General features: G+C 44.5%; 1 protein-coding gene across 1 annotated transcript in view; it reads right to left on the bottom strand.

The window, feature by feature from the left end:
• The window catches only part of KLHL38 (kelch like family member 38), a 45,810-nt gene extending 42,133 nt beyond the window's left edge, over positions 1–3,677 (bottom strand). Inside the window, exon 1 of the mRNA XM_033929772.1 lies at positions 3,563–3,677. The gene's annotated coding sequence lies outside the window, so the exon portion shown is untranslated. The remainder of the gene's footprint in view (positions 1–3,562) is intronic.
• Between the last annotated feature and the right edge of the window lie 10,049 nt (positions 3,678–13,726).

Raw genomic sequence — 13,726 nt, 5'->3', positions numbered from 1 at the left:
CAGGTTGTTCACCCTCTCCAAGGTAGAGAGAACGAGAGGGCACTTTCTAAAGTTGAAAGGAGATAGATTCTGTACAAACGTAAGGAAGTTCTTCATCACCCAGAGAGTGGTAGAAAACTGGAACGCTCTTCCGGAGTCAGTTATAGGGGAAAACACTCTCCAGGGATTCAAGCCAAAGTTGGACAAGTTCCTGCTAAAGTGGAACGTACACAGGTGAGGCTGGACTCTAAGAGCACCATTTCTTGACCATTGTTCTCATGCAGGAAACCAGACTCTGCCAGAGAAACTGCATTTTGGGACAATAATAACATGAAAATGGACTTTACATCTTCCCAGTCTATGTAAGACTGAACATCCTGGTTTTGAGGCAGATAGTCATCACCAGCAAAATCGCACCAAAACGGCATGTGGAGACTCCCCTGAGGTTCAAAAAAATGCAGGGAAAGGGGTTTTAGAGGTGGGGGATCTTAGCTCTGCTGCAGAAACCTTCAAATCTTACTTTTGGAGACCCCCCAAATTTTCTCCATAGGACATAAAAGCCTTTCTCACTGTGCCATGTGTCTGCCTGCTTCAGCTTAGGAGTACAGCTAGGACAAATGGAGAAGAATTCTGCCTTACAGGTTTGCATTAGGAACTTGGGCTTCAACCCCAAGAAAACCTCATACTGTGACGGAGGGAGGACCATGCAGTCGGCCCACTATTAAGCTCAGCCAAGCTGGGATGAAGCCAAACAGCCTGCGCGCAAGTTCCTGATAAATCAGAGATGCGAGCAGCTACGCAGGGAATGGTCCCTGAATTCCAAAACTACGAAAGCAGGTTGGCTAGCTAGGTGATCTCAAGGGCTGATCCTGCCTGCTAGCAAAGACACAGACTTCCGCCGTGTGAGTCTGTGTCTTTGCCCAGGCAGAGGTCTCCCAGATCCATCATGGTGATCCAACAGAGTAGTAAATTTTCGGGATATCCACAAGAAATATACATTAGGAAAATCTGATTTCACGGACTGATTATGTTTTGTAAGACACAGTACTATGGTCTATTTATATTAAGAATTTTGTTCTGATTATCTGAAGAAGACATGGCGAAATGGGAGAATTTGCAGGAGGCAGTCAAAGAAGCCGCTGAACGCTGAGCAAGAACGTCAAAGCGCACTCTTGCTCATTGCCGCTCAGCGGCAGAAGAAACCAGCTGCAACCGGCTGGTTAGTAGCGGGACAGGAGAAGGAAACCTTGCTGCTGCCCGCTGCACCTCTGGACTACCAGGCCAGAGGAGGTAGGAGGGCAGGGCAGGGTGCAGAGAGAGGGAGGGAGTGTGCAGAGTCTGACAGGGAGGGGAAGGAAGGGGGCTGGGTGCAGAGTCTGATAGGGGGGGGAGTGGTTGTGTGCAGAGACTGGCAGGGAGAGGCTGGGCGCAGGGGGTAAGGAGATGGAAAGGCAGGGAGAACAGATGTTCAGGGGTTTGGGAAAGACAGATACTGCACGTACTGGGAGAGGGTTGGGAAGGACAAATTCACAGGTGGGGGGGAGGAAATGAGGAAAAGAGAGATGCTGCACAGGTGGAATAGTGGAAAGGGAGAGAAAGAAATGCTGCTGATGGAGGGAAAAAGAACTGAGAATTGTTTGGCATAGGTGTGTGGTGTGAGAGGGAAAGAGAGATGATGTATATGGGGAAAGTAAGAAAGAGGAAGAACTGTTGGACATGATAGTGGTGGAGCAGAGGGAGGGAGAAATGTTACACTGGGAGGGAGGAGAGATGACTCAAAGAAGGGAGAGATGTCAGACCACTGGAATGAAAAGGAGAAAGAGAGATGCCAGACCACAGAAAGGAGAGGAAAGAGATGTTTGACCTCGAGAAGAGGGAGGAAAGGAGAGAGAGATGCCTGACCATGGGAGAGGAGAGAGATTCCAGGCTATGGGAAGGAGAGGAGAATGATGCCAGACCATATGAGGGGTAAGGGGCAAGACAGATGTATTACCATGGGAGAGGGATGAGATGGTGCATAGGGATAGAGGGGAAGGGGAGACAGAGAGAGGAGATAGTGCACAGCAATGGGTGCGACAGGGAAGAGATAAGAAGAAATGCTCCTTATGAATAGATGGGAATAGGGGAGAAGAAAGATGGAGGAGATGGTAGACATGGATAGATGGGAAGGGAAGGCATGAAAAAGTAGATTTTGAGAAGAAAGCAGAAAAATGAAAGAAAGTTGAATGTTAAAAGTTAATGCTAAAGACAGATTTATGCGTATAAGTCTCAGAGAGTGATCTAACATTTAGAAGTTCACAATGACTGGACGGTAAACCCATTTTGGGAGTACGGGTTTCCCTTCTCTCTCGGAGTTTCATGTCTCTGAGCGGACCAAAATCTTGTTGATCACTCATTGTGGTCACTTAATTTATTGAGGTCAATCTCACATACGCATTCTACACAATTTTCAGACTTCCAGTATTAAATCCTAGCTCCCTGTTTGTTCTAAAAAAAAAAAAAAAAAAAGAAGAAGACAGATTTATGGCAGAAAGTGAAGAAGAAAAAAACAGCATTAACCATTATGTATTGTTAATAAGATTATATTGTTTGTATGAATGGGAAAATGGTATTATAATTAGTACTATTATTGGGGTGGGGGTGGGAGCTTTTGGGGGACCCCCAAACAAAAAAGCGTTCCGCTGCCTATGAGTAATGCTACTATCAAATAACCAAAAGTCACAGTAAAATCAGTTGCAATATATTTGCCAAAACAAGCATGATAATACTCTTTTAATCTTTTCAGATATCCAAAATATATCTACAGGGCCCTTTCCCAATTTCAACCAATCAGAAAAATCTTTCAAAGGGTTCCGTGTTTCTTAAAGTACCCTTGAAATACAGAAGGAGATTTTGAAAAGTCATTAGGTTAATATATATATTTTTTTACAGGACTCAAAAGCTTGTTTTGATTCAAAATAATGCATTGGGAGCAATAATTAAAGAAAACAAAAAGCAAATGAAAAAGATTTTTTTCTGGACAACTGATTGGCAGCTTGATGGTATAACACTGCAGCATGAAATAAAGCGGGAGAGCAGGTAATTAGCATGCAATAGAAGGGGGTGCTGAAAAGTTCCCAGCCCAACCAAGACGAGACTGACCACGGATATGGTTCAAATCAACGATCTGAAATGATGCCAAAACTTAGGGCTCTTTTTACTAAGGCGCACCAGCGTTTTTAGCGCACACACAAAATTACCATGCACTACACCGCGCGGTACGCTTCTAGAATAATGCTGGCGTTAAGGTCCAGCGCACACGGCAATTTAGCTTGTGCTATTCCGCGCCTTAAGGCCCTGACGCATCTTAGTAAAAGGAGCCCTTAGAATTTCGTTTCTGCAAATTTTGATACCTAACGAAATAAGATAACACTCTCTGCAGCTACGGTGGCAAAATAATGCTCAGAATCTAGGAAGTTGGTTTGCTTGGGCTGAGAACTTTTCAGCACCCCCTCGTATGTGGTCTCCAGCTCTGGCTCACTCACTGATATTTATCCTTTTGCAGAAGTTTTCCAGAGCCCATGCATAAATATTGTAAACTTACCAAAGAGCCTGCTGCTTGGAGAGATTCACAGAGGCTGACTCCTGCCTTTGTTTATCCGGAAAGCACTTGCACCACTCTCTCGAGCTGTGCACAGCGACCACGGGGCACCAAATTCACAGAACACATTCCTGAGCTAATTATAGTGGCATATGGGCTTTTCAGCGTTATGACATGTGACCAGACTTAGCCCTAAAGTGAGAGGCGGCCGTGCATTGCTGAGCATGTCTTTAATGATGTTTTCCACGGTCAGTGTTCAGGAAAGACCTGGTTGTTCTTTTGAAAACGGGGCCTCCTGTCCTAAAATACTTCGCAACCTGAGAAGTCTGTCAATAGGGTGAAACATTTAATGTTGCATGACAGTTCTGGACATGTGCTTTAATTTATTGGTGCTGATGATGGGGGGGGGGGTGTCGTCCAACGTCAACTGCCTCAGGAGACTGGTGCTCTTGTGTTGAGAAATCTCCCAATTTAGTAAAATCCCCAAAAAATGTTCAGATCGTTATAATTTGTGGCTGAAGTTTGTATCCACAGGCAGCGCCTCAGAATTTAAACGTCATCAGACACAAGTCTGCTAAAAGGAAACTCTGCCCAAAGCTATGACAAACTAACATTAAAGTTTTGATGTCACCTCAGTAAGGCCAGCACACTGGAAAAACATGCACAAATTTGTGCAAAAAACACACTCAGAACCTTATCATACTGTGACAGCAACGCCCCAGGTGAGTGGCGGTGGTGCCTCTCCCCATCCCCCTGCCGCGTAAGCCCCCTTCCCTTTCCCCGTACCTTTTTAACTTCTCCGGCGTGAGCATGCCCATGCCCGTCCAGCCTTTGACATCACTTCCTAGGCAAGGGTCTCGGAAGTGGCATCAGAGCGAGCGCCCATGCCGACGCGGGCAGCAACCTTACGCCGGGGCTGTTAAAAAGGGGAAGGCAAGGAGCGCGTGCGCGCGGCAAGGAGAGGACCAGGGGGTGCGGAGAGGAGGAGGGCTGCTGCATCCTTAGGAAGACCACACCCAGGGCGGACCGCATCCCCTTATTATGCCACTGAGTACTAACTCCCAGGTCTCAAAAAGCAACAATCTTACGCATAAAAAGGTAGTACAGTAAATCTTACACTGGGCTCTAAAACAGCAATATATCCCCTAATTAGAACATGGAACAAATACTGCAGGTCTGCAACATTTTTATTTATTTTTATTTCTTCCATTTGTGCGTCATACAAGCTCTAGGCGACATTACCTAGATACCTCAATCACCATTTCACTCTGAACCACACCAACAAGAAATCCCGCAGAATACAGCTGTTTGTCTTCCCATCCCTAAAATTATGTCATTTCAAAAGATTTCTCGACAAAACCTTTGCTTACCAGGCAGCCAAGCTGAACCCCTGGCTTGCCCAAATGATACTCGAGGCCCCCTCTTACCTTAGCTTCAGAAAACTTCTCAAAACGCACCTTTTCCGTGAACAGGCCTTTTAATCCCCCTTGCCCCCTATTTTCTCCCCTTTCCCTCTCTACCCCGCCCCTTCGGCTGTCCCTCTCTCCCTCTCGCTATATCATATCTTCAACCCGTCCTCCTGTATTACCGTTACCTCGACCTAATCTCTTCAAAGAGTTCCCCCCCCCCCCACTTCATTGCCTGTATCTTTGTCAAAATTTTGTAAATCCGTGTGTTATCACGGACCTTAATTAATGGATGTAAACCGCCTAGAACTTTACGGGTATGGCGGTATACAAGAATAAAATTATTATTATTACAGAGGAAGGGGTTAGAAGAGGGTAGGGAGGACTGTGGAGGGCAAGAAGGAGTGGAGAGGAGAGAAGCATGTCGAATATTTCATAGAAATTCCTAACTTTACAGATAGGAGCACCATCTATATAAATGATATCGAAATGAATTAAAGTAATAGGTAGAAAGGAATAGAAGGGAAGAACCGTAGAACGATAGAATTCAGGGAAATTCAATTAGTAAAATAAAAACAATAGGGGTAAAAACAATGGAATAAAATTTTAAAGAATTCAGATGTTCAAGTAATTGTATTGCACTGTCAAAGTTTAAAAATCAATATAGATTTATTAAAAAAAAAAAAAAAAAAGAATTCATAAACTGGGAAAAAAAAATCAAACAAGTCTGACAGAAGTCCAATTTCCTGAAGCAGCTCTGTTGGCTCAGCATATTTTAAATAATCTCAACGGCAAAAGTCCAGACAGGACAGATATCAGCTCGGGCTTTCCAGCTGCTGCAGCCCCGACTCATCGCTTCCAGGCAGAAGATGCACAGAGATAGAACAATCCAGCGCCGGGCCGCACTGCTTTCGGTGGGCGGCAGATACTCATGGGAAGCTCCCGAAGAATACAGCTTCCATCAGCGGACAACCGGGAGGAGGAGTTCACAGCATGGCCCCACTCCACGGATTTGGAGATACCACCAGCCTCTCCCCAATGAGAGAGCAGATGCCGCCCCATCCTAGGCAACAACCAGCAGCGATCAACCATGCCTCCACTGGTCCCGTCTCCAGCAGCGATCTCCCCGCAGCAATCGCCAGTCACCACATGCACTACAATGAAACTACCCTACATACTGGCCAAATACTGCACCTTAAATACATGTGCAAAAAACATTGACAGACTCTGAGCAAATATGAAACAAGAGACCACAACAGATCACTAATAGAGATTTGAAGGCACAAAAACTGAACTGGAAACCCATTGGAGTTCTATCTAAATAAGAAATCATATAATTTCCTGACATTAACTTTTCAGTTTTGTGATATTATTCATATGCATTGTTTATGTAATTTCATAATTGCATGTATGTTTCCTTATTTGTTTCAGGACCTCTGAGGCAGGCAAATACTGAAACACAGCTATGTTGGGTCAGTCAATATTGACTTCTGAGATGATTTGTATAGAATCACTGGCTACCGCTGTTCCCTTTGAGTGGGAGTCCTCCACCTACAGTTTTCCCAGTGGGGGATACTATTTCACTAACATATTTTCAATAGTGAAAAGCAAGTTGTGCAGGACTTCAGGGAACCTGCCTGTCTCAAGCAATTGAAGACACAATACTGAAGCATTACCAGTGCTGCGTAGTGAGGGTAGAGATGCCTAGGGTGGAGGCGCCTGGGATGGTGCTGCCCTTGTTTCTGCCCCCCGCTCCTTCCCCGCTCCTGCCTGCTGTGTGCGCCCCCCCTTCCCTTCCCCAGTACTGTACCTCTAATTGAAGTTGTTGCTCATGGCATCAACAACATGCTCCTTGTGACTCCGAGGATATAGCAGCACTAGAAAAGAAGAGTGAGCAAGATGATAAAGGGGATGGAACTCCTCTCGTATGAGGAAAGACTAAAAAAGTTAGGGCTCTTCAGCTTGGAAAAAAGACGGCTAAGGGGAGATATGATTAAAGTCTGCAAAATCCTGAGTGGAGTAGAACGGGTACAACTGGATTGATTTTTCACTCCATCAAAAATGACAAAGACTAGGGGACACTCGATGACGTTACAGGGAAATACTTTTAAAACCAATAGAAGGAAATATTTTTTCACTCAGAATAGGTTGTGGTAAGAGCAGATAGAGTAGCTGGTTTTAAGAAAGGTTTGGACAATTTCCTTGATGAAAAGTCCATAGTCTATTATTAAGAAAGACATGGGGAAGCCTCTGCTTGCCCTGGATCGGTAGCATGGAATGTTGCTACTCTGGGGTTCCGGAATCTTTGTTTACTCTTTGGGATTCCAGAATCTTTCTATTCTTTAGGATTCTGAATGGAATGTTGCTACTCCTTGGGTTTTGGCCAGGTACTAGGGACATAATCAGGCTTGAGGAATGGGCATCAACATGGCAGATGAGGTTCAACGTGGATAAGTGTAAAGTGATGCATGTCGGTAACAAAAATCTCATGCACGAATACAGGATGTCCGGGGCGGTATTTGGAGAGACCTCCCAGGAAAGGGACTTGGGAGTTCTGATCGACAAGTCGATGAAGCCGTCCATGCAATGTGCGGTGGCAGTAAAAAGGGCAAACAGAATGCTAGGAATGATAAAGAACGGGATCACGAACAGATCGGAGAAGATTATCATGCCGCTGTACCGTGCCATGGTGCGCCCTCACCTGGAGTACTGCGTCCAGCACTGGTTGCCGCACATGAAGAAGGACACGGTACTACATGAAAGGGTCCAGAGAAGAGTGACTAAGATGGTTAAGGGGTTGGAAGAGCTGCCGTACTGCGAAAGATTAGAGAAACTGGGCCTCTTCTCCCTCGAACAGAGGAGTTTGAGAGGGGACATGATTGAAACATTCAAGGTACTGAAGCGAATAGACTTAGTAGATAAGGACAGGCTGTTCACCCTCTCCAAGGTAGGGAGAACGAGAGGGCACTCTCTAAAGTTGAAAGGGGATAGATTCCGTACAAACGTAAGAATGTTCTTCTTCATCCAGAGAGTGGTAGAAAGCTGGAACGCTCTTCCGGAGGCTGTTATAGGGGAAAACACCCTCCAGGGATTCAAGGCAAAGTTAGACAAGTTCCTGCTGAACAAGAACGTGCGCTGGTAGAGCTGCTGGGCATGATGGACCACTGGTCTGACCCAGTTCTTATTAGTTATTCTAATTAAAAATACATGATTAAATTAACTTGTTTCTTTTGTGATATTTCTGGGCATAGACTAACGTTCCACCTGGTATTGTCCTGGGTTCTAACTGCTGAAGTGGGTACCCAAGGATCTTCTCTTTCTTCATGTGATTCACAGGATTGATGAAAGACAATGGAACCCTGTTAAACACAGACTTCATTATCCTGTTGGATTGTCTGCAGGGCTGCTGAGATCGTTTTCCTCTCTCATTTAAAAAAAAAAAACCCCACAACCTGCTGCTGACATTTGATAGAGATCATTACTTGTCTGGGTTATTCACAGAACAATCACTTGAGACTGACACCTCCATGGATCAATGCCATTTTACTGTTTTCCTCTTTTACCATTATGCCTGGTTTGCTTGTATCCAGTTCTTTCTAGGCTGGAATGGGGATATCCCAGGTTGTCATAACCTATTCGTTCTCCATTATTCAACTTATGAAAAGCAACTCATCCTTACACAGATCCTTCCTTTGCCTTGGAAAGAAAAAGTATTGAAGAATACAGGGAATTCCCAGGAAGCTTGGGTCAAATATACACCCACAGTATCTTTATATCAGCTCTTTTCCCCAATAATGTTTATGCTTTATTAGCTTTTGATATCCCACTTAAGCATATTATAGATCTAAGCGGTTTACAATAAAACAAAATTAGGTACTTAGAACTTCCCTATCTGTCCCGAAGGCTCACAATCTAGCTAAAGTACCTCTACCATTATCTCCCCCAACCCTGAAATGTCCTGTCTAAATTAGATTGTAAGCTCTTCTGAGAAGGAACTGTCTATTGTGTGTTAAAATGTATAGCACTACGTAGGCCTTTCAGCGAAATAGAAATAATAAATAGTAGTACAGTGTTCCCCCGCGAACTCACAGTTCACAAATGCGGACTCACTCATTCGCGGTTTGCTCCGACCGCCTCTTCCTGTAGTAAAGTTGGGCTACACCAATCAGTAGCTGCATATCAAAGCAGCTCCTGATTGGTGTAGCCTGACTTTACTACAGGAAGAGGCGGTCGGAGCAGACCGCGAGTGATTTTCTTCACCTGCCGGTGCTCCAGCTGCCCTCTCCTGCCTTTTGAAAGGCAAAAAACTGTATTCGCGGTTTTTCAAAATTCGTGGGGGTTCCTGGAACGGAACCCCTGTGAATTTCGGGGGAGTTCTGTAATAGTAGTGAGTAAACAATTAAAAAAGTAATGATATAATAAAATTTCAAGAATGGTGAGGGAAAGGTGCAATTCAAATAATAAAAAGAGAGAAAAAAGATAAAAGAAATAAAAATAATAAAATTAAAGTAAATAAAACACAAATAAATTTCAGTCAGTCTAAAACTTCTGGTTTATATTAATATACCGTCACGTTGTTTCTGCTCTCTCTCGGACACCTCGAGGTCTCACAAGTACACTCTGGAGATGATTTTCTGGGTTTTGAGGATGAAGATTAAAAGGTACCTAACTACAATGTTCCCTAGTTTGTAGACATAAATAGCTATAAAATTTGTACAGTAAATCATTATAGAAATTCATGAAAAAATGTAGAAAATTTTTTTTTTTGTCTTAAAAATGTGTATAAAAAAAGGGGGTGCGTCTTATCACCGGCAAATACGGTATATCTGGGGTTAGAGAGAACATGAGAAGCCATTTTATAAACAACAAAATCCAAAATCATGAGGAAATTATGTCAATAATTCAGCCATGGATCAATCAGGGTACAATTGACAGAAGCAACAGTAGTCTACTATTGCTTCTCTCAATAAAGTGTATCCTGGTTGATTCATGGATGAATTATTGACATCATTCTCTCACAACTTTGGATTTTGTTGGTTACTGTTGTCAGCGAGGCTTTGGGGGCTTTTGCTTCAAAGCCATTTTATACAACAGCATGTTCAGAAAAAGAGCAAATTCGCTAAGAAAGTGGCCTCTAACCTTTTTCATGTAAAGGGCTGCAAAAAGCTCTGATGGCCACCGAAAGATTTCACAAGTTTGTAAATTGCCTTGACCTGCTAGTACAGACTGGCTATTAAACATTAAAAATGAATTCTAATATTGATTCTCCTCCAATTACAGCTTCAGAAGATCGTGAAAGACTTACCTCTTCTCCTTATAATGACTGATCTCTACTCAATCCCCTGTCTAGAATCTGCTTGCAATTGTAGCAGCTGATCACAACTTATTGCAAGCTACAGATTCCTTGTAGAAAATTGCAAGAAACTATATGGTTTGGCTCGTATGGTATGGTATTCTATAACACTTCAAGGATATACAGTGGAACCTTGGTTTAAGAATATAATTTGTTCCAGAAGCATGCTCTTAAACCAAATTACTCGTATATCAAAGCGAGTTTCCCCATAGGAAATAAGGGAAACTCGCTTGATTGGTTCCACCTCCCCTCCTCCTGGCTACCGGCGCTGCTCCACCCCACCACATCCCCAAAAGACCTCCCTACCCCCGAGGCCACTGGTGCGCTTCCACATTCCCCCCGTGAACCGGCATCGCCCCACGCCTGCAAACTGGCATCGCCCCCGCTTGCGAACGCTCGCCCCCTCCCCTCGTGCAAACTGGCATCCCCCGCCCACCCAAACTGAAGGCTTACCCCCAATGTGGCACTGGCACACAGCACCAACCCACTGGAGGTGCCGGTGCCAGTGCCCGAAGATTGTACCTCTTTCCGGACTGGGCCTTGAACATATATGCATGCTCAAGGTCTTCTGGCTCTCATTTTTTCTGAGAATCTTGGAGACAGGCAGGAGCCAGAAGGCCTTGAGCATGTGCAGATGCTCATGGCCCAGTCCGGGAAGAGACAGAATCTTCGGGCACCGGCACCTCCTGTGGTTGGTGCTGCGTGCCGGTGCCACATTGGGGGTAAGCCTTCAATTTGGGCGGGTGGGGGATGCCGGTTCATGAGGGGGGGAGTGTTCGCTGGGGGGGGCATGCTGGTTCGCGGAGGACGATGCTGGTTTGTGAGTCACGATTTGAGAAAATGTTTTGCTCGTCTTGCAAAACACTCGCAAACCGCGGTACTCGTAAACCGAGGTTTGACTGTATTTGAAAAACTCTCTTTATCTTCCATTGTCAACAGTTGCAAATTCCATAAATGAGACACTTGAGTAAAACACTAAAGAAATTGTCTACAGTTACTATATCAAGTGGACAAGATTGAAATTAATGCATTTACAGGATATGAAGAAAATTTCAGTCAGCTGTTTGAAGGCTGCAATGGAGGACTTTGGAGGGGAGGGGCCCGCATATGACCCTGGAGCCTTGCATTGAAGTCCACTGCACTAAGGGGCTTGCACATGCATACTTGAAAGAATTTAGGGGTCCTTTTACTAAGGCGCGCTGGCCGCTTTAGCACGCACTAAATATTAGCGTGTGCTAAACTCTAATGTGTCCATAGGATATAATGGACGTGTTAGCGTTTATCACGGCTGGCGCATCTTAGTAAAAGGACCCCATATTTTGATACTTATACCGGTAAGTGTTAATTGGGTCACTTGATAAATAGTAGATTTTGTAAAGCTGTACCTCTATGGGGAACCAGTTTTGGAGTTGTATTCTGAAACTCAAGCTTTCTGCAATTTGAGATGGGTTTGAATCCATGGTGTAGCCATGGTGGGAGGGGGGAGCTTGGGCCCCCTGTGCTTTCATGACTGGCGGGGCTCCCTCTTCCCTCTCTCCTCCCTGCTGCGTCCGCCGCTACGATAGAATATAACCTTTGCTGGTGGGGATGTCAAGCCCCACCAGCTGAAGATGCATCCTGAATGAGTCCCACCTATGCTGAACAAGCAGCACTTAATTCAGCAGGCATGCTTTAATTTGATTTTAGGGGAAAGGGATTGAGACTTACTGTATATACTTGAATATAGGACTAGATTTTTGGGCCCAAATTTGGGTCATCACCTGACCCCCTCCCGGATTTCATGCAGGCTTCTGGTAGGCCGGGACAGGAGATATCCCTCTCGTCTCCAGTCCCGGCCACCTAACAATTTTTTTTTAGCCTCCCCCCCCGCCCACCCCCCTGCCTGCCCACCTGCATGTACCTTTTTTGCAGGTTTTAACCCCTAGTGGTCCAGCGGTGTATGGGGCAGGAGCGATCTTTCCACATTCCTGCCCCGTGCCGAGCTGCTGCCTCCAATCTCACGTCGCACCCCACAGGACTGAGCTGCTTTCTGATTGGCTTCCACCAGTATTCGCGGGACAAGAAGTGGGGGGCCACTCAGAAGCAGAGGAGTTACAAGTGGTTGAGAGCCAGCACATCCTGAAGCAGCCGTTTCCGATGTGATACTTGCTCTACATACCTACCTACATGTGGGATAAGTACCAGTTCATTTTTTTTCTCTTCATGATTATTTGAAATTGAGTAATTAGCAGCTGAAAGCGCTTGAAGTAATTTTCTCTCGTTCTTCCTGCATTGCCTAAGGCTTATAACATCTCCCAATGTATAAGGTTTTATGCCTATGATGAGTTTTACCCCTGAAATATTTTTCCACTTATGTTTCACTCATTATGGTGTTTGTGGGAGGGGCTCTGAGGCTTTTTCCTTTGTAACCTCTCACATTGGTTGGCTTAGATGTCTGTAAAGCCTTTGCATTGACAGAAAGTTGATTATTTGCTTCCACTTTATTCTCTGTTTTCTTTGGAGTGTGTTTTTTTTTTTAGTAGAAGGGGGTAGTTTGTGTATTATATGATCCTTCCACACTTGTGTTTGGTAATCTAATACAAGGGTTTATCACCATCTTGAGCAGCTGTATGAAGCCATTTTGTCCTACTTTGTCTTGGGAAGAAACCCTATGTTTTTGAATTTTGCCTTTCTGAATTGTCTTTTCTTTGCTATTCTTTTTGCATTGTTTGAGGGCTATTGGGAAACCCCCCATAGTTTTCTGGAATTTATTTGCCACACAATAAACTTGATTTTTGGTTTCACTTGATGAACTCTTGTCACGTTGGTGTTTTTGCCTCGGAGTAAGCTCGGTGTCCTGATATCCACCCCTAGCGGCTACTGGGAAAACTACCAATTGCACCTTCGAGGCAGCCTTCACCTTGGGGTGCCTGTGACAATATTTTAAAGTCATCTGCCTTGACCTCTTTGAAACACCCCCCCCCCCGAATATAAATAATGATGATTAACATTTTCTTTGCATACAGTATGCTTTGTGGTTTGTTTTTTTTAAATTTTGTGGTTACTATTATGCATTAATAAGATTATATTATGTATATATAAAAAATGGATGGAAGAAGAAATTGCATTACAATTAGTACTATTATTATGGAGGTGGAGTCAGGGACGGAGCTTGGGCGGGTCTGGGGCAGAGCTTGGGCAAGGGTACTCGGTTGGTATTTGTTAGGCTTAGGGGGTACTTGGCTTGAAGAAGTTGAGAAACACTGCTATAAGCGGCTTGGTTTCCTTGCCCGTCATTGTGGACCTTTGTGAATTCTCTCGGACCCCTGAGGAAGATTTGTCAATCAAAACACAGACCGTGTTCCACCATTACCACCGTGTTCCACCATTACCAAGGAGGTTTTGTTGAGTGGCATAAAAAAAAAAGCT

The sequence above is a fragment of the Geotrypetes seraphini genome, chromosome 2 (assembly GCF_902459505.1).
Source record: "Geotrypetes seraphini chromosome 2, aGeoSer1.1, whole genome shotgun sequence".
NCBI classification, from domain to species: Eukaryota; Metazoa; Chordata; class Amphibia; order Gymnophiona; family Dermophiidae; genus Geotrypetes; species Geotrypetes seraphini.
Note: the sequence above shows the minus strand (reverse complement) of the source record. Positions and strands in the feature narration are given on the sequence as shown.